The 19,853-nt window shown below is 38.2% G+C and overlaps 1 protein-coding gene across 3 annotated transcripts in view; it reads right to left on the reverse strand.

The window, feature by feature from the left end:
- Positions 1-19,853, reverse strand: part of CNTN5 (contactin 5) — a 1,112,028-nt gene that overhangs the window by 842,024 nt on the left and 250,151 nt on the right. For all 3 annotated transcript variants that reach the window (XM_084782482.1, XM_084782479.1, XM_084782481.1), the window contains exon 2: positions 19,589-19,726. The gene's annotated coding sequence lies outside the window, so the exon portion shown is untranslated. The remainder of the gene's footprint in view (positions 1-19,588; positions 19,727-19,853) is intronic.

Genomic DNA, 19,853 nt, shown 5'->3' on the forward strand with positions numbered 1-19,853 from the left:
CCTTTAATCCCAGCACATGGAAGGCAGAGACAGGTGGATCTCTGTTAGTTACGGCCAGCCTGGTCTACAGAGGGAGGTCCAGGACTCCAGGAAAGACAGACCTACACAGAGAAGTCCTGTCTCAAAAAACAAAACAAGAGGAATGGGAGTAAATGAAAGAGGGGGTGTTCAACAGTTGATGATCATAATGGTTTTTCCATTTAGATTTGAAAATATAACATTTTTAAAATTTTTCTTCAAAAAAAATTACAATGAGGAGAATAATGTGAACATTCATTTTTCACTGTGCTGGAACACTCACATAACTAGAAAGGATCCAGTCATTTGAAGACCTGTCTCCAGAAAGATTTTCCACTCTTGCCTGTTTCCACTTGCACGCATCACTGGAATCTATGAATGGTACAATTAACTGTCATGTTGTACAGACACAGGGATGACTTTCCACTTATTTCCATCAGGGATAATAATAGTAGTTCCTATACCAATGCTAGCTTAGTGTTAAGCATCTTTTAAAAATACTTATTTTTATTTCAGGTGTATAAGTGTTCTACTTCCATATACATATGTGCATGATAGAAATTTAAGGGTTTTTAAAAATTATGTATATCAATAGAAATTACCAGGAAACTGGGACAGAGGGGAAGACATCCTATTGGGACTCTAGATGAGAAAAGCACGGGAGAATAGCAAAGTAGAAGGATCCAGAGGGCCCTAGAAACCTACAAGAAGAACATTATGATAGGAAGATTTGGGCCCAGGGGTCCTGCTCAAACTAAGGCACCAGCCGAGGACAATACAGGCCATAAACTTCAAACCTCTACCGAGATCTAGCCAATGGACAGGACATTCTCCACAGTTGAGTGGAGAGTGGGGTATGACTTTCACATGTACTCTGGTGCCTCATATTTGACCATGTCCCCTGGATGGGGAGACCTGGTGGCACTCAGAGGAAGGATAGCAGGCTATCAAGAAGAGACATGATACTCTATGAGCATATACAGGGGGAGGTAATCCCACTCAGTCAGTCATGGGGGAGGGGAGTAAGGGGAAAATGGGAGGGAGGGAAGAATGGGAGGATACAAGGGATGGGATAACCATTGAGATGTAATATGAATAAATTAATAAAAAAGTAATTTCCTTTACTGTATGAATAAAATAGAAAGTGGCTCCCCCCAAAAATAAAAAAAAAAACAGTATTAAGAGTTATACTCAGAATACGGCTATAATATTCTTAATTACTTTAACTTCTCTACTATTTGGAATTTATGATTATAGTAGGAATAATTGAGTCCAACAGATAAGTTATCTGTAGAGTGTATTGAAGATGTCAGCATTAAGCTAAGCCTTGCAAAGCTATGTACTTCGAAGAGAGGACACCGACCACTGTTATAAGGAACCTCAAATCCTCAGTGTCTTTGTATCCTTGAATGTCACTATTTCATCTCAACAGTCACTCACATCACATGTGAACAAAAACCTCTTCTGATTAAAACATGACTCTCTTCTTCCCAATCATTACATACACAAAACAAACAAGGTCAGAAGTATATGAGTAAAAACTTAAATGATCTACTTGCTTAAATTAGCTTTAATATAGAACCATGAAATTCTGCTTTATGGCAGCAAGTCATAAGGACAGAACATGGTTGGCTCAGAACAGTGATTACACACATCATTTAAAAGATGTCAGGTTTTGAAGACAACTTACTACATCTTCCAAATTCAAAGTAGCAATAAAAACTCAGAAAGCAGCAAGCGATCCAAGATGGTGGTGCCTGGTATGTACCGTATCTGAACAGCAGGACTGCAGTGAGAGCAGACCAACTGACAGGCCTGCAGTGAATCCCAAATCTCCAAATGTGCATCTTTTCTAGGGAAGACAAGAACCCACAGTGTGGGAAACTCACAGGTCCAACACTAGGTCACCTGGGTAAACCCCAGAAAAACTCCTAGGCTTCAGCTAGCATAGCTTTAGCTTCAGGCCTTCTGATACTGGATGGTGTAGCACCAACCACAGGTGGCTACTCTCACTTACCAGAGACTTTCCAGATACCATGTCTTACCGCCCTTCCCATGAAGTAGTTACCTTCTGGAATGGGGTCATGTGCCTCCAACACAGGTGACCACATTAACTGTGTAGGAGCTCTTCAGGATACCTCAGCTTGTGACCCCAACCTCAGCTCTTCCCATGGAGTAGATACTTTCTGATACACAGGAAGGTAGCTCTGACCACAAACTCCCTGACTCAGTGAGTTTAGTGTCTGAGCACAAGGACTGAGTATAGTTTCTGGGCAGTGGGACCTCATTAACCTTGGAGCAAAAAAGCCAGTAGCTTGGCAGCCAACACTGGGACTTCTCTTGGCTAGAGGAGGGTAGTCCCCTTAATCCCCAGGACCATACAGCGGAGGAGAACCCCCATCAAATCCCTGAGAACCACCCACAAGTTCAAGACCACTCCCAACAATCTGAGTAGGGCACATATAGGAACATCCAGCTTTTTGCCCAGGGATTTTCCCACTCACCCCAACCACCACCCAGAACTCCAGTGGGCAACAGGATCTACCAGACAACTCCATAGACAACCAGATGTCTAAAGACCTGAATAAAAACAGAATCAACAAAATACAGAGCAATATGGTATCTTTAGAACTCAATCATCCTATAGCAAGCAGCCCTGGATCCCCTAACACAACTGAAACTCAAGAAAATGACATTAAATCTATACTCATGAAAATGATAATGGAAAAAAACAAAGAAAATCAGTAAAGAAATAGAAGAAGGTACAAGCAAACAGATTGAGGCCTTTAGAGAAGAAATGAATAAAAAGCTGATAGAATACAAACAAACAAGTGCAGGAATTCAACAAATCATATAAAGAAGTGGAGAAAAATACAAATATACAAATGAAGGAAATTAATAAAATGATTCAAGATGAGAAGATGGAAATACAAGCAATAAAGAAAGCACAAACTGAGGAAATCCTGGGGAGTGAAAACTTAGAGAAGAAAAAAGGAACTACAGAGGTAAGCATGCCAACAGAATACAAGAAAAGGAGGTAAGAATCTCAGGGATAGAAGACACAAAGGAAGAAATCGATACATCTGTCAAAGATAATGTTAAACCTAAAAAATTCTTTACACAAAACATCCAAGAAATCATGTACCCCTGAAAAGAGAAGCCTAAGAATTTTAGAAATTGAACAAAGAGAAGATTCCTGGCTCCAAGGCCCAGAAAAATGTTTTCAACAAAATCATAAAAGAACATTTCCCCAATCTTAAAAAAGAGATGCCTATAACCATACAAGAGGCCTACAGAACACCAAATAGATTGGACTAGAAAAGCTAATCACCTTGCCACATCATAATCAAAACACAGAACAAAGAACAGAGTACAGAACAAAGAAAATTATCAAAAGTTACAAGAGAGAAAGGCCAAGTAACATATTACACAAACCTATGAAATCCCACATACTTTTCAGCACAGACCTGGACAAAGTCTTGAAAACCCTAAGAGACCACAGATACCAGTCCAGACTACTAAGCTCAGTAAAAGTTTCGATAACCTTAGATGGAAAAAGCAAGAGATTCAAAAGAGATGAGGAAGAACATTTCTTATCCAACAAAGGAAAACTCAACCAAACTTACATCAAATTCTGAACATACATGCCCCAAATATAAGAGTGCACACATTTGTAAAAGAAACATTAATAAAATTTAAATCACACATCAACCCCCCACACAGTAATAGTGGGACACTTCAACAAACCACTCTCACCAATGGACAGATCATAGAGACAGAAACTAAACAGAAATAATGAAAGTAAAAGATGTCGTGAATCAAATGGACCTAACAGACATCAACAGAACTTTTAACCAAACACAAAAGAATATACCTTCTTCTCAGCACCTCACAGAACTTTCTCCAAAACTGATCATATATTCAGTCATAAAGCAAGCCTTAACAGATAAAAGAAGATAGAAATAATTACTTGTATCTTATCACACCTTCATGGACTAGAGCTGAACTTCAAGAACAATAGAAATAACAAAAGGCCTATACACACACATATGAAAACTGAACAGTTCTGTACTTGACAACTAGGCCAGGGAAGAAAGAAAGAACAAAATTAAAGACTTCCTAGTATTCAATGAAAGTGAAGGCACAACATACCCAAACATATGAGAAACAATGAAACCATTGTAAATTGGAAAATTCATAACACGAAGTGCCTTAATAAAGAAATAGGAGACATCTCATACAAGCAACTTGACAGAAGAGCTAAATGTACCTGAAAAAAAGGAGACACATGCAAGAGGAGTAGACAGCTAGAAATAATCAAATGCAGCTCTGAAATCAATAAATTAAAACAAGAAAACAATTCAAAGAATCAATAAAACCAAGAGCTGTTTTCTTGAGAAAATCAACAGGGTAGACACACTTTTAACCAAAGCAACTAAAAAGCACAGGGAGAGTATCCAAACCAACAAAATCAGAAATGAAAAGAGAGACATGTAACAATGTATACTGAGGAAATCCAACAAATCATTAGGTCTTACTTCAAAAAATTCAAAAATCTACATGATATTGACAGTTTCCTTGATAAATTCCACTTACCAAAATTGAATAAAGATCAGGCAAACAGTTTAAACAATCATATGACCCCCTAAGGAAAAAGAATCATCCAAAGTCTCCCAATTCAAAAAAAAAAAAAAAAAAAAGCTTCTGGGTTAACTCACTCATTATGATCATTTCTAGCTCAATCCATTTATCCACAAATTTCGGGAATTCCTTGTTTTTAATAGCTGAATAGTATTCCATAGTGTATGTGTACCACAGTTTCTTTATCCATTCTTCTATTGATGGACACTTAGGCTGTTTCCATGTTCTGGCGATTATGAATAAGGCTGCTATGAACATGGTTGAGCAAATGTTCTTGTTGTGTGCTGGAGCATCTCCTGGGTATAGTCCAAGGAGTGGAATAGCTGGGTCTTGAGGAAGCCCTATTCCCATTTTTCTGAGATAGCACCAGATAGATTTCCAAAGTGGGTGTACTAGTTTGCATTCCCACCAGCAATTAAGGAGTGTTCCTCTCTCCCCACATCCTTGCCAGCATGTGGTGTCGCTTGAATTTTTGAATATAGCTATTCTGAGGTATATACTCACTTATATCTGCATATTAGCCCAAGAGGCATGTTCCACGAAAGCCTTCACTTACCAGGAAACTAGGACAGAGGGGAGGACATCATATTGGGACTCTAGATAAGAGAATCATGTGAAAATGGCAAAGTAGAAGGATCCAGAGGGTCCTAGAATCCTACAAGTAGAACATTATGATAGGCAGATTTGGGCCCAGGTGTCCCGCTCAAACTAAGGCACTAACAAAGGACAATACAGGCAGTAAACTTTAAACCCCTACCCAGACCTAGCCAATAGTCAGAACATTCTCCACAGTAGAGTGGAGAGTGGGGTATGACTTTCTCACGTACTCTGGTGCCTCACATTTGACCATGTCCCCTGGAGGGGGAGACCTGGTGGCACTCAGAGGAAGGACAGCAGGTTACCAAGCAGAGACTTGTTACCCTATGAGCATATACAGGGGGAGGTAATCCCCCTCAGGAACAGTCGTAGGGGAGGGGAATAAGGGGAAAATGGGAGGGAGGGAAGAGTGAGAGGATACAAGGGATGGGATAACCATTGAGATGTAATAAGAATAAATTAATAATAATAAAAAAGAAAATTAAAACAAACAAACAAAAAAAAAAGCAAGGGCTAGATGGATTCAGGTTAGAATTCTACCAGACTTACAAAGAAGATCTATACAAATACTCCTCAAACGATTCCACAAAATAGAAATGGAAGGAACATTATCAAACTCATTCTATGAGCCCATGTTCGCCTTGATACCTAAGCCACACAAAGACTGAACAAAGAAAATTTCAGACCAATTTCCATGATGTATATTGGTGCAAAAATACTGAAAAAATACTTGAAAAAATGAATCCAACAACACATATCATCCACCATGACTAAGTAGGCTTCATGCCAGGCATGCAGAGGTGGTTCAATATACAGAAATCCATAAATGTAATCCACCATATAAACAAACTGAAAAAAAAAGATGATCATCTGCTTAGATGCTGAAGAACATTTTACCAAATTTACCACCCATTTATGTTAAAAGTCTTGGAGAGATCAGGGATACAAGGTACCTACCTAAACATAGTAAAAGCAATATACAGCCAGCCTATAGCCAACATCAAACTAAATGGAAAGAAACTTAAATCAATTCCACTGAAATTAAGGACAAGACTAGGCTGTCCACTCTCTCCGTATCTCCTTAATATAGTACTTGAAATCCTAGCTAGAATAATAAGGCAACTAAAGGAGATCAAGGGGATACAAATTGGAAAAGAAGTCAAAGTGTCACTATTTGCATTGATATGATTATATATAAGTGATCCCCAAAAATCTACCAAGGAACTCCTACAGTTGATAAACACCTTCAGTAAAGTGGCTGTATAAAAAATCAACTAAAAAATTAGTGGCCCTCCTATATACAAAAGACAAATGGGCTGAATAAGAATTTAGGGAAATAACACTCTTAACAATAGCCAAAACAACAACAACAACAATATCTACAAGAACAACAACAAACATAAAGTATCTTGGTGTAACTCAAACAAGCAAGCAAAAGACTTATGTGGAAAGATAAGTCAAGTCTCTGAAAATATAAATTGACAAAGATATCAGAACATGGAAAGCTCTACAGTGCTCATGGATTGGTAGTATTAACATAGCTAAAAACTTCCATCTTACAAAAGACAGTCTATAGAGTCATGGCAATTTCCATAAAAATGACAACATAATTCTTTACAGAACTTAAAAGATCAATTATCAACTTCAGATGGAAAAACAATGAACCCAGAATAGCTAAGACAACCCTATACAATACAAGGTCTGCTGGAGGCATATCTATCAATGATCTTTGTTACTATAGTGTAACAGTGATTAAAACTGCTTCATACGGGCATACACACAGATGGGTGGATCAATGGAATCAAATTGAAGACCCCGAAATAAGCCCATATACCTACAGACACTTGACCTTAGACTAGGAAGCAAAAAGCATACAATGGAAAAAAGATAGCATATCCAACAAATAGTACTGGTCTAACTAGATGTCTACATGTTGAGAAATGCAAATAGATCCATATTTATCTCCTTGCACAAAACTCAAGTTCAGCTGGTTTAAATACCTCAACTTAAAACTAAGCACACTAAATCTGTTAAAACAAAACATGCAGAAGAACCTCAAACTCATTGGCACAGGAAACAACTTCCTGAACAGAATGCCAACAGCCCAGGCACTAAGACCAGCAATGAGTAAATAGGACTTCATGAAATTGAAATACTTCTGTAATAGCATTCAAATTAGGATCTCAGTAATTTAGACAATATTACATATTATTAAGATATTAATGATCTTATTGAATATTACCCTATTTACTATGGATGAGCTTCATCCAGTTAGTCTAAGGCATTAAGTCTATAGATGAAGAGGAAGAGGGAGTTCTGTTCAGGATGACGATACCTTGCAGACATTCCAGTGTGAAGTCAGCAGACATTAGCCCTGGGATGCAATCTCAGGTCCGGCTTCAGATTCATGTACCAACCTTCTCAATCCGTTTCTCTTTCTTCCTACTTCCCTGCACTATTTCTGCCTCTTGTTGAGAATTCTAATATGCATTTCTACTTTTATTGCTCCAAATTTATCAGTTGTTAGCCTTATAAAATGTAAACCAGTTCCAAGTCCTGTGGAACAAAAGGTTAGAGTCAGACACCACATGGATTCCAAGCAGCAATGCCCTTTCAGAACTGCAAAGAGAAAGAACGTCTTGGGACAAAATATTTTTTTAAGTATGGAATTTAAGCTGAATTAAATTAAGTGGGTACAAAGTGAACAGTTAAAAATATTAAATTAAAAGGACACTGCATATGGATAGAAGAAATCAACCAGATGGTCTCACGACCAGTTTCGTGGTTTCAGTGTTCTCTTCACAGGAATGGCTGACTTTTGTCAGAGGCAAGTCAAGGGAGATAATGCCATATTAATAGTGGACATTCCTACTTGGAAGGTTACCAATGCAACCCTGAGCATGGTAGCATGCACAGCTGGTCCTAGCACTTGGGAAAGTGAAGCTGAAAGATCAAAGTCTGAGCCCAATCTGAGCTATAGAGCAACATTCTGATGAAGAAGAGGAGAAAAAAGATAAAAGAGGTCTGGGTGGGGTGGCAGAGAAACTCACTCATATTTGTTACACATCCTGTGAATCTCTGCTCCTACAAGAAGTACTGGGACTTCAGGTAATGCCAGTAGCACACTGAGTGCAGTGTCTGCTGAGGCTTAGGTGTTGTTTGCATGTATGTCTGCAGTGGTGCCGGCTGTCCATTGCACAGGGAGAGCCTGAACTCTAGTCTGTTCACAAGTCTGGACTAATACGCAGCTCTCACTGGGACCCAGAGGGAACCCTGGAGGGTAGACACAATAAAGTAGATACATTCTCTAACTTACTCTCTTTTACTTCACAAAACAAGCACTCTGCCTACTCCTTTCACTTGGTTTTCTCCAAGTCAGAAATAAATCTTAATTCTATCATATATTATAAGCATTATTAAAACACTTAAGTAGTATAAACATGCTCTTTGTCTTCTTTCTAACCTGAATATAATGATTAGTTAAAAGGGTGAATTAATTCTATCCACTATCTGGCAATGACCTCAAACTCCAGACATATTAACTTTCTTTACATTTACATTTCCCTTCACAACTAATCCTGGAAGAAAATTCACAAAAGTTGTTCCCCCGACTTGTATGCTTAGTTAAGGACAGAATCAAGAGAGAGAAGATGCTGTCACTATTCTTTGAAAAACATGTCCCCTGGATGGGGAGACCTGGTGGCACTCAGAGGAAGGATAGCAGGCTACCAATAAGAGACCTGATATCCTATGAGCATATAAAGGGGGAGGAAGTTCTCCTCAGGCACAGTCATAGGGGAGGGGAATAAAGGTAAAAAGGGAGGGAGGGAGGAATGGGAGGATACAAGGGATGGGATTACCATTGGGATGTAACAAGAATAAATTAATTTTAAAATTTTTTTAAAAATCAAATGATTAAAAAAAGAAAAACATGTTTGTTCTCTGATTGGAATTATTCTCTCAAGATCTTCACAATATGATAAAAAGGCTAATATGCAAAATATATCAAGAACCCAGTAAATTAAACACCACTAAACCAAATAACCCAATTAAGAAATAGAGTACACAGCTATACAGAAAGATCTCAATAGAAGAATCTTTAATGGCCTAGAAACACCTAAAAAAATGATCAATGACCTTAGTCATTAATGAAACACAAATTAAAACAACTCTAAGATTCCATCTTACACATGTCAGAGTGGCTAAGAAAAAACTCAAGTGACAGGGCATGCTGGCAAGGATATGGAGAAAGGGGAACACTCCTCCATTTCTGGTGGGATTGCAAACTTGTACACTTTGGAAATCAATCTGGAACTTTTTCAGAAAATTGTCAATAGTGATACCTCAGGACCCCTATATACCCGAAAGATGCTCCACCATACAACAAGGACATTTTCCCAACTGTGTTCATAGCTTTATTTGTAATATCCTGAATGTGGAAATATTCTATATGGCCCTCAACTGAAGAATACATTTACACAATGAAATACTACTCAGCTATTAAAAAGAAGGAAACCTTGAAATTTGTAGGCATAAGGATGGAACTAAAAATATCATTCTGGTAAGTGAAGGCTTTCTTGGGACATGCCCCTTGGGCTAGTATGAAGATATAAGTGAGTATATACCATTTGAGTCTTTCTGCTTCTGGGTTAACTCACTCATGATCATTTCTAGCTCAATCCATTTATCCACAAATTTCGGGAATTCCTTGTTTTTAATAGCTGAGTAGTATTCCATAGTGTATATGTACCACATTTTCTTTATCCATTCTTCTACTGAGGGACACTTAGGCTGTTTCCATGATCTGGCCATTATGAATAAGGCTGCTATGAACATGGTTGAGCAAATTTTCTTGTTGTGTGCTGGAGCATATTCTGGGTATATTCCAAGGAGTGCAGAGAGTGGGATACGACTTTCTCACGTACTCTGGTGCCTCACATTTGACCATGTCCCCTGGAGGGGGAGACCTGGTGGCACTCAGATGAAGGACAGCAGGTTACCGAGAAGAGACTTGATACCCTATGAGCATATACAGGGGGAGGTAATCCCCCTCAGGAACAGTCATAGGGGAGGAGAAAAGGAGAAAATGGTAGGATACAAGGGATGGGATAACCATTGAGATGTAAAAAGAATAAATTAATAAAAAATATATTAAAAAATAAAAAAAATATCATTCTGAGTGAGTAACCAGACCCAGAAAGACACGGATGGTATATATTCATTTCTAAGTGAATATTAGCCACAGAAGACAGAGTAACCCCACTGCAATCCCCAGATCTAATTAATCTAAATAAGAAGGAGGGCCCTAAGGAGTATACTTAATTCTCATTAGAAGGGAAACTAGAATAGACAGCAGAAGAACTTGAAGAGAGAGAACAGGACCAGAACCTACCAGAGAAGTCATCTGAAAGACTACACCCAGCAGGAGATTGAAGCAGATGCCAAGACTCACAGCAAAACGTTGGTACAGAGTGTAAAAAGACTTAGAGAAGAGTTGTGGAATGGAAGGACATGAAATGGACAGGGTCTCCACAAGGAGAACAACAGACTCAACAAACCTGGGCCCAGAGGATCTAAGGAGACCGATGTGCCAACGGAGGGCCATGCATGCATGGAGAGGACCTAGACCCCTTGCTCAGATGTCATCAATAGGCAATAAAGACTCCATTTCAGCCCATAAGATGGGGAGTAGGGGTTGCCTCTGACATGAGTGAGCCCTGCTACCAACTCATGGTGGGGCAGCCCTTCCAGCCCACAGAGGAAGAGGATGCAAGCAGTCCTGATGAGGCTGGGATCTGATGGTATGGGAGGATGGCTTCCCCTTTCTGAAGACTAGGGGAAGGGAGCAGGGGGAAGTGGGAGGGAGGGTGGTCCCTGGAGGAGAAGTGAAAGGGGGCTACGATAGAAATGTTAAATAATTAAATAAAATATACAAACTTATAAAAATATCAGAAGACAGCTCTGGCTCCTAAATTATAGGAATATATATATTACTCATAATATATTTATAATATATATTAACAGAGAGAAGTAATGAGAGAGAGAGGAATGGACTGCAGGAGATAGGGAGGGAGGGAGGAAGGAAAGAAGGGAGAAGAAAGGGCCTGCGGTCTTATGAGAATAATATTATTAATGAATCGTTTCCACTTCTTCTTTAAAATGTTTATTCGTATTTATAACTATGTGTGTGAGGATGTCTGATTGTGTTAGTGTGTCTGTGCGTTTGGAAGTGTCCGTATGTTCATACTTGAATACAGGAGCCTATGGATGCCAGAAGACATTGTCATATGTTCTGGAGTTTGAGTTTCAGATGATTGTGAACCAGATGACACCAAAGCTGTGAACTCAGTTTAACCACTGAGAAAAACTTCTAGCCTCAGTCTTCCTCTTGGAGCTTTGGGTTAATCCCACTTACACTGTGCTGAGGCAGAACACTATCAATAAGAGTTCATCTACGATAGTTAGCTATTAACAGTCTAACTGACGACTCAAAACATAAATTAGTTTTAAGGTTATCTGCTTTTTGTTTCTACAGTCCATAAGCCATTATTTAAACAGATACCTGAAGCTTGCAGATCTATAACTGTCAGTTTCTTTAGAGATATAAGTTAATTTTGCTATTCGCATTAGAACATGGGTTCTCCAATCATTGTCATTCATGAAAAGGTAAAAAGAGAGTTTGTCAGGATGACTCTGAGGTTAAGAGCAAATCCTCTTCATTCAGAGGATCTGACTCTGATTCCCAGCACTCATACAGCAGCTCACAACCACGTTACTCTGGTACCAAGTAATCTGACACCCTTTTCTGTCTTTATGTGCATTGCACTCACATGGTACTCAGAGACATATGTAGACAAAGTTCTCATATACATGAAATCAAAGCCAGTAAATATTTTTTTTTTACGTAAAAAAGTAAATAAGTCTGGAGACATAATTTTTAGATAAAGTTATTATTGTATGAAATGAAAATAAGTGTCTGCATTTATAGCAATTATTATAGCCATATCAATAAGAATTAATATACGTTTCTCTAAGTATCAAGAATAGACTAGGTGAAAGGGCTCATGGGATGCACAGGTTTATATAAGAGGTGCCACATGGTTGAAAATATACCCTATGTGAAAAAAGAACACAAAAACAAACATTGCTATCAGTTAGTACGCTCGTTAGCTTTTCTTTTCTTATAGGACAGAAGTACAGGAGAAGAGAGAAATTGATAGTGATTCAAACTATGAAGGAATAGGACTGTTGGTGGAGAATATCAGAGTAAACCGAGTTTTCATTCTAAAGAGTGTCAGAGAGAGCAGAAACATGAGGTACAGATTTACAGAAGGATGGCTAGGTATATACTGAGAGATGATTAGAATAAGGGAATAGATTTGGATCATGCTGCCTGGTGCTTCAGCTTCCAATGTGATGACTGAAAAGAGCAGTTGACGCCTCACATCCTCACTGTTTGTACTGGTCTTCCTCTCCCTGCGCAGCAGAGAGGCATCACTCTAAGAAGGGCTTCGTGGCTAGCAGAGTCTTGCATATCCACCATCTACATCTGGGCTGTCACACTGCAACATTTGTTTTATTCTATCCATCAAACATGCCACACATGTCAAAGCCCAAATGGCAGAAAGCACATTTTAGTCCTTAACCAAGAGGAACTGAGACATCCTATGTACAAAGCCAGGAGAGTGGAAAGAATCAGAGACAAGATTAACAAACTGATTAAATACACAGGAGGAAAGTTCTATAACACACACACACACACACACACACACACACACACACACACACACGTTATAGAATATAATATTATATATGTCACCAGCATTAAAGTCTAAATTCTATTTTGCAACCAAAAGGGGAATATTAAAAGTTTAGATGGCAAGATGTTCATAAACATGGTCTTTTTTCTCATTTTAAATAATATTTTTTTGTCCTGGGCAACTACAGACTATGTTTGCCTTGCTTAAAAATAACTTTCTCTCTGTAGAGGTGATACAAATACTGCCCTTAAATTTAAAATTCTCTTTTTTATATCAAGATTTCAAATTCTAAATCAAGCCAGTGTTCTAAATCAAGCTGTTCAGTGTTTGAACAGCACAATAAACAATTTAATTTTATGCTCAATATTTCACTCATATATTTATGGGATAGTACCTTCTTGCTCACTCATCTGCTGTACTCTGTCTTTCTGTTTACATTAAGTTTTAGGAGACAGATATGTTTTCAGAGGTTCCCATTGTCTTCCAAAGGCCCGGCTAGGGTCGCCCCTGTTCACTTAACATATATATATATATATATATACACACACACACTTTATGCCCATGTGTATCTGTCTGTGTACCTGAGTGTATGCATGTGTACCATAGGCCATAACCTACTCAGATTGTGCTACAGGGGCCAGAAGAGGGCAGAAGTTCCCTTGGAACTGGAGTCACAGGCAGTTGTGAGCTGCCAGTTGAGGGTGAAAGGCAGTAAATGTGCTTCCTCTGCCAGAGCAGCAAATGCTTCCACCCACTGAACCCTGACTTTAGCCCCTTGACACATTTAAATGAACAGTGCTGTGTTAACGTTATAAAGTGACAGCAAAGCAAAATGAGATGAAGGAAGTTAAGTGCTGGACACAGATGCCTCTTTTGTGTAATGACATCACTCTGCTTTTAGACATTTGGTTGAACTCTACATATATGTGATGTGGGAGGTGGGGTGCTTATTTTTGTTTCTTTGTTTAGGTATTTGGAGCAGAAAGAAATTTAGACAGAGGTGATTTACAGGTGCTACAATTGCTGAAGGCACAAACATCAAGATGAAACACAATTAGGTTTGCTGTCAGAGCTAAGAGTGCCAGATTTGTAGGTAATGCCTGGCAAAGAGCACATACAATTTATGGAACCGGGTGTGGCACCTGGGACCACATCCCCTGGTCATGGCCTTCTGAAGGGCTTCAGTTGCATTTTCCTCACAACCATGGCTCCTGTTTGTTGTCATCTATTCCTCAGTGCTCTGGGCAGGTGTTGAAGGACTTGCATTGGTGCTACACTCCTAGGCTTACTGGTTTCACAGGGAATCCAGAAATGGGGCACTTGTCTAAATCCTGACCCCCAACAAGAACAGCACCACTCTACAGTTGTTTCAACAATTAGTGAGAAAAACTTTGAAATTTCACCTTCTAGTCATCTGTGACAGAAAGGGATGGGTTCTAACACTTTTCTTCCGCCCAGTACTTGTCACAGGACACATAGGCACCAACAGAGGCACATCAATTTATTTCGTCTCATCTTCCTTCTTCCCTGTTTCTTTTCTTTCCCATCCTTCCTCCCATTCTTTTTCTCTTTCATGTTTTCTGACCCCTTCCCCTAGTCTCCCTTACATGTTTCTCTTCCTCTTCCCCTCCTTTTTCTTTTCTTTCTTTCTTTAATATTTTATCAAAATTTCAAGAAAGTTTTATTTTTCTTGGTGAGTTAAAATTGTGGTACTTACTTTATCACAGCATGACCATCTGTTAAACAAGTTCCTCATACCAAACCCCCAATGTATACTATACACTCACTGTATATGTCACTCACTGTATATACATAGATGTAGCTATCCATCTCCTCACACCTTTTCTAAAAATAAGATATGATACACTTGTACAAGTGAAGAAATGCCGAGGCTCATAAAAGTTAATGTATATCTGGAGTTTCCAGAAATGGCCAAGTTATTTTTTTTGAAATGGCCAAGTTATAATAATATACTCTCTCAAAGGTATTTCTTATTCCTAAATTGTAATCTTTTCATTTGTCATTTATACCTCAAAAGAGAGAAAATAGAATAGTTTTAGGAAAGAGATTACTCTTATTAAACATTTCTCTATTTGGAATCTGTCCTCATCACTAAAATAGAGTGATCAGCACCATTGTAGACTGACAGAAATAAAACCCCATATGTATTGGCAAAGGGCCTGGAAGTTTCTCAGGCCAGTCAGGCTTCCTCCATTGCTCTTATGTACATAGAATTGGATGAACACTGCAAACAAATTTTTTCCAGAACATTCATTTTGAATTTATCCCTTCAAAAACATTCTTCCTGATTATTACAAGGCATAGGAAGGTCTTGAATAATTGAAATGTAAATATTTCTGGCAAAAAGTGTGTGTGTGTATGTGTGTGTGTGTGTGTATTTGTGTGTGTGTGTGTGTGTGTGTGTGTGTGTGTGTGTGTATGCGCCCGTGTGCGTGTGCGCACACATGCCTGTATGCTCACATGGCCAGAAGACAATTTATGGGGTTAGTTGTCTTCTTTCAACCATGTGGTTTCCAGACTTAACACAGTTCACTATTACATGGCTGTAAGCACCTTAACACCCACAGCCATCTTGCTTGCCTTTGTCAATATTCTCCTGTTTTAATGGTTCTTTGCACATTACTTTCATAATATTTAACTAGAGCTTGCATTTTGAGTATATGTCATATCTTGCATGACACAATGGCATAGCTTTATAGTAACTGCAGTGATTATGTGTAGATAACTATGACTGTTTTACCCTGTTCCAAAATATTTTGTTCCATAAAGCGTAGGTACTCTGTCACTTCATGGCCCTGAATTTCCTTCTCTCTCATCCCTTCTATAGGCGAACCTCACATTCTTTCTCATCCTTTATTCCCGAAGATAGATTCTGTGAATAGGTTGATGGTCAAACTAAGATGGACTTCACTGAATACACCCTCCTACCTCCACAAGTAAAGAGAATACATACAGACTAAGAAAAATGAACACCTTCATGATATAAAACATTTTAAAGCCAGCAGTGGTGGTGCACACCTTTAATCCCAGCACTTGGGAGGCAGAGGCAGGTGCATGTTTTGAGTTCAAGGCCAGCTTGGTCTGCAAAGCAAGTCCAGGAAAGTCAAAGCTAAACAGAGAAATCCTGTCTCGAAAAACAAAAAATAAAAGAGAACAAAACAAAACACAAACTTTTTTTATCAGTCAGGAGGTGGTGCATGCATTTAATCCCAGCATTCAGGGAGGAAGAGACAGGCAAATTTCTGTGAGTTCTAGCCCAGCCTGATGTACAATGTGCGTCTAGGACAGCCAGGAGGCCAGGGCTACACAAAGAAACTCTGTCTCAGAGGAGGGGTGGGAGGGAGTAAAGAACGTAAGAGAGAAAGAAAGAAAGAAAGAAAGAAAGAAAGAAAGAAAGAAAGCCATTACATATCAGGTAAGTATTCTCTTTGTGTTGATCTTGATAGACAACTTCACATACTTCAGGTAATACAATTCTAGTGAAATTGTGAAACACAGTTGTTTGTTTTTAATGATAGAGTTTTATTAATAGAAAACTGATTTACACTATTTCAATTATGTAAAGTCCAAAATATGGGTCCATATAGCATTCCCTCCAAATGAATTGTGATTTTAGTGTTACATAACTTTTGTGTATGGGACGACCCCTCTCAGTCCTTGAAAATCAGGAGTTCCAGTTCCCAGCAGCTCTTGATGTACATCTCTAGGAGAATATTGTCGTACCCCAAACTACTCATACATCCTGATATTCACTATTTCCATGAATTTTCCTTCTAATTTAGTATATCAGAATAAGTTATACAGTGCGAACATGTTCACAAGTAACAATGGTGTTCACATATACATAAATGTACATACAACTAACAAATGCCTATGCATGGCTTCTACCAAGAATTCTCAAAGGCATTACTAATGAAATGTAAATGCTTTAGTTTTGAAACTCAGAGCATACTGTGCTCTCTAATTCTTGGCCACTGTACCTCCAGCTGTATATGGTAGCATCCAGTTTACATTCACCAGGTAATGAACATTCATGCCAGTTCTGAAAATCTATAACCCCAGAGCCCCAGGGCCCTCGCTAATGGAAGGGACTTCCCCTCTTGAGCCTGGGCCAACGACTGCTGAAAATACTTGTGTAAGCCACCCAGGGAAGTGTTTTATCCTCAGCAGCTGAACTCAGGACCCCTTTTAATATGAGTTGCCTTCTATAATGGTCATGTCAAGATGAACTATCAATGAGTCCCCTGAATGTTTTTAGTGGTTGCAGAGACAGATGTCATGCAAGCCTATGAATGAAGAGGACTTTATTTAATGTGACACTGTCACCGAATCTCATCACACTCATCAATTCTAATTCACTTATGCCTCTTTGGATTGTTCAGCCCCACTCATCTGTTTCAATTGTTTCAATTCTACTGATGTGCTTTTCAATTAGTTGCTTTGAACAGTAACAAGAGTGACATGACAAGAGTGAAGTATGCTCTGCCAAGCTAGGACCACAGTTTCCCTGGTCAGTGTCTGGCCTCCTCATCCTGTTTCTCACACCTCAATTTAATAATAGGTGGACAAAAGCCTCTTCTCAAATTGTGATTCAACTTTTCTTGAGCTCCACAAATAGAATATATTTCAGTTGGCATTTAAGGTAATGTACTAGATTACAGTTGGTCAAGACAACATCTTATTTCCATTGTTAATATATATAACATAAACTTAGATTCCATCTTCACACATGGAATTCTCTCTCACCCTATAGCAGCTATGCTGAGTTCTCTTGTGTTTTTTTTTTCTGAACTTCACAAAGACCATAAATCATTTATTTCTTCCCTTGCTATGTTGATCTAAGGACTCCTGATACAATATAATATTCATAGATATCTTAGAAGAAACTTAATATAGGATTTGATTTACTCCTATGCTTAAGTAAAATAAAATGGTACACAGAAAATAACACCTTCCTATAGGTTTATATTTGTACGTAAAAGATGGATTTTTGAACTTACATCTGTAACATAGTCTGAGATTATTCTTTCTACAGGCAAAATTATGACTAAATTTGTGCTAAAGTCTTTCCAGTATTACACAAAATGATGTGCTTACTATGAGAAAGCTGTGCCCCTTGCCCATGATTTGTAGACTCTTGTCAAGGACATTCTGTCACCTTCCCTGTCTTTTCTCCTCTGGGTTTCCTATTTACTAACCTATTATTTTAAGAAGAAAAGTCTTGGTTGCTTTACTTTGACAGATTTAATTGATAGATACTTGGTCTAGTTAGAGTCTTTAATCAACAGATTAATTGTTATAATGTAGCAAAATGTATAAACATTTTGAGAAATATAACCTTTTCTAGAACAACTCCCCAAAATTTCCATATGACTACAAAGCTAAAGTCAAGTGCCTGGATCACATGTCACTGTACACTCTCCTATAGAACTAATCTCAAGCTTTCTCATCTCACTTCTATCCTACTTTTGAAAATTCTGAACCTACCAAAGAAATTGGGGGAAAATCTGTAATATTTTGAATCAATTTAATAATTAGAGAAAGGAAAACTTTAAATTAGGTTGCTATGATACCTATTATATAAACAATAAGACAAAAAGAATAATTAATTCTCCATATACTTTTAAGACTTTTATACTGATTATTTAAAAATATATATCATTGCCCTAGCACACCCAGTATCTTTGTTTTGATAGTCTATTGGTACCTATTTAGTTTTGAGACATGTGTTTAGTCAAGTATTTTAAATAGAGTAGGATTCCCACTTTCAGGATCATTACTAAGTCTTACAATAAATAATTTCATAATGAAGAAGTATAATTAATATTTAGTGACATGTTGACAAGCAGCAGGCAAATAATGCAATACTCTTTTTAAAAAAGATTTATTTATTTATTTATTTGTTGTATATAAGTGCCTTGTCTGCAGAAGAGGGCATCATATTACATGATAGATGGTTATGAGCCACCATGTGGTTGCTGGAAATTGACCTCAGGACCTCTGGAAAAGCAGTCAGTGCCCTTAACCTCTGAACCATCTCTCCAGCCCCTCAATACTCTTGAACAACAGCATGCATCATCTTTGTGCAAAAGTTGCCTGACTGGCCATGGTGCGTGAGGATGCCTCCCCATACCTATGACCTCCTGCTCTCTTAGCTTAATTTCTATCTTCAAGCTGAAAAAGAAACCAACAAGCACAAATCCACTTGCCACCAAGTGAGACACTAGTTAGGAAGATAGCATGGCTCAAGGATATGGTTTTAGGGCATTTCAAACCAAAAACCAAAATAAAATAATTGTGTGACTTTCTTAATAACAAAGTTTCTGCTATATCCTAATGCTTACTTTTACCCACATGAAAGACATGCTTTTAGTTCAAACACAAAATGCCCACTTGAACAGAGAAGTTGAAGAAACAAAACACACAGCTTTCTTGATCTGAGTTTCAGTCAATGTGTGTGTGTGTGTGTGTGTGTGTGTGTGTGTGTGTGTGTGTGTGTGTTCATGCGTGTGGTACAATGAAATTTATTAAAGAGAAAATAATGGCTGTACCTGTTTTCTGAATCTGAGTCCAAATCACACTTTTCAAAATGGCAGCAGTTTCTGTAAAGTAATCCTTTTGTGGTAGTCATACAGAAATGATGCTTGGCAGGACTTGGATAGCATTAAATAGCGATCTTCTGATAGTACCTGTGGAAAAAAAGTGTTATGAATGTGAATGAAAAATAATCCCATGAAATGTTTTCATTTAACCTAAGCCCATTAATTTTATTAGATATACTATGCCATGGCTCTATTTAATGATACTTGAAATCAA

Source organism: Acomys minous, assembly GCF_964271855.1.
Source record: "Acomys minous genome assembly, chromosome: 5".
Classification (NCBI taxonomy): domain Eukaryota; kingdom Metazoa; phylum Chordata; class Mammalia; order Rodentia; family Muridae; genus Acomys; species Acomys minous.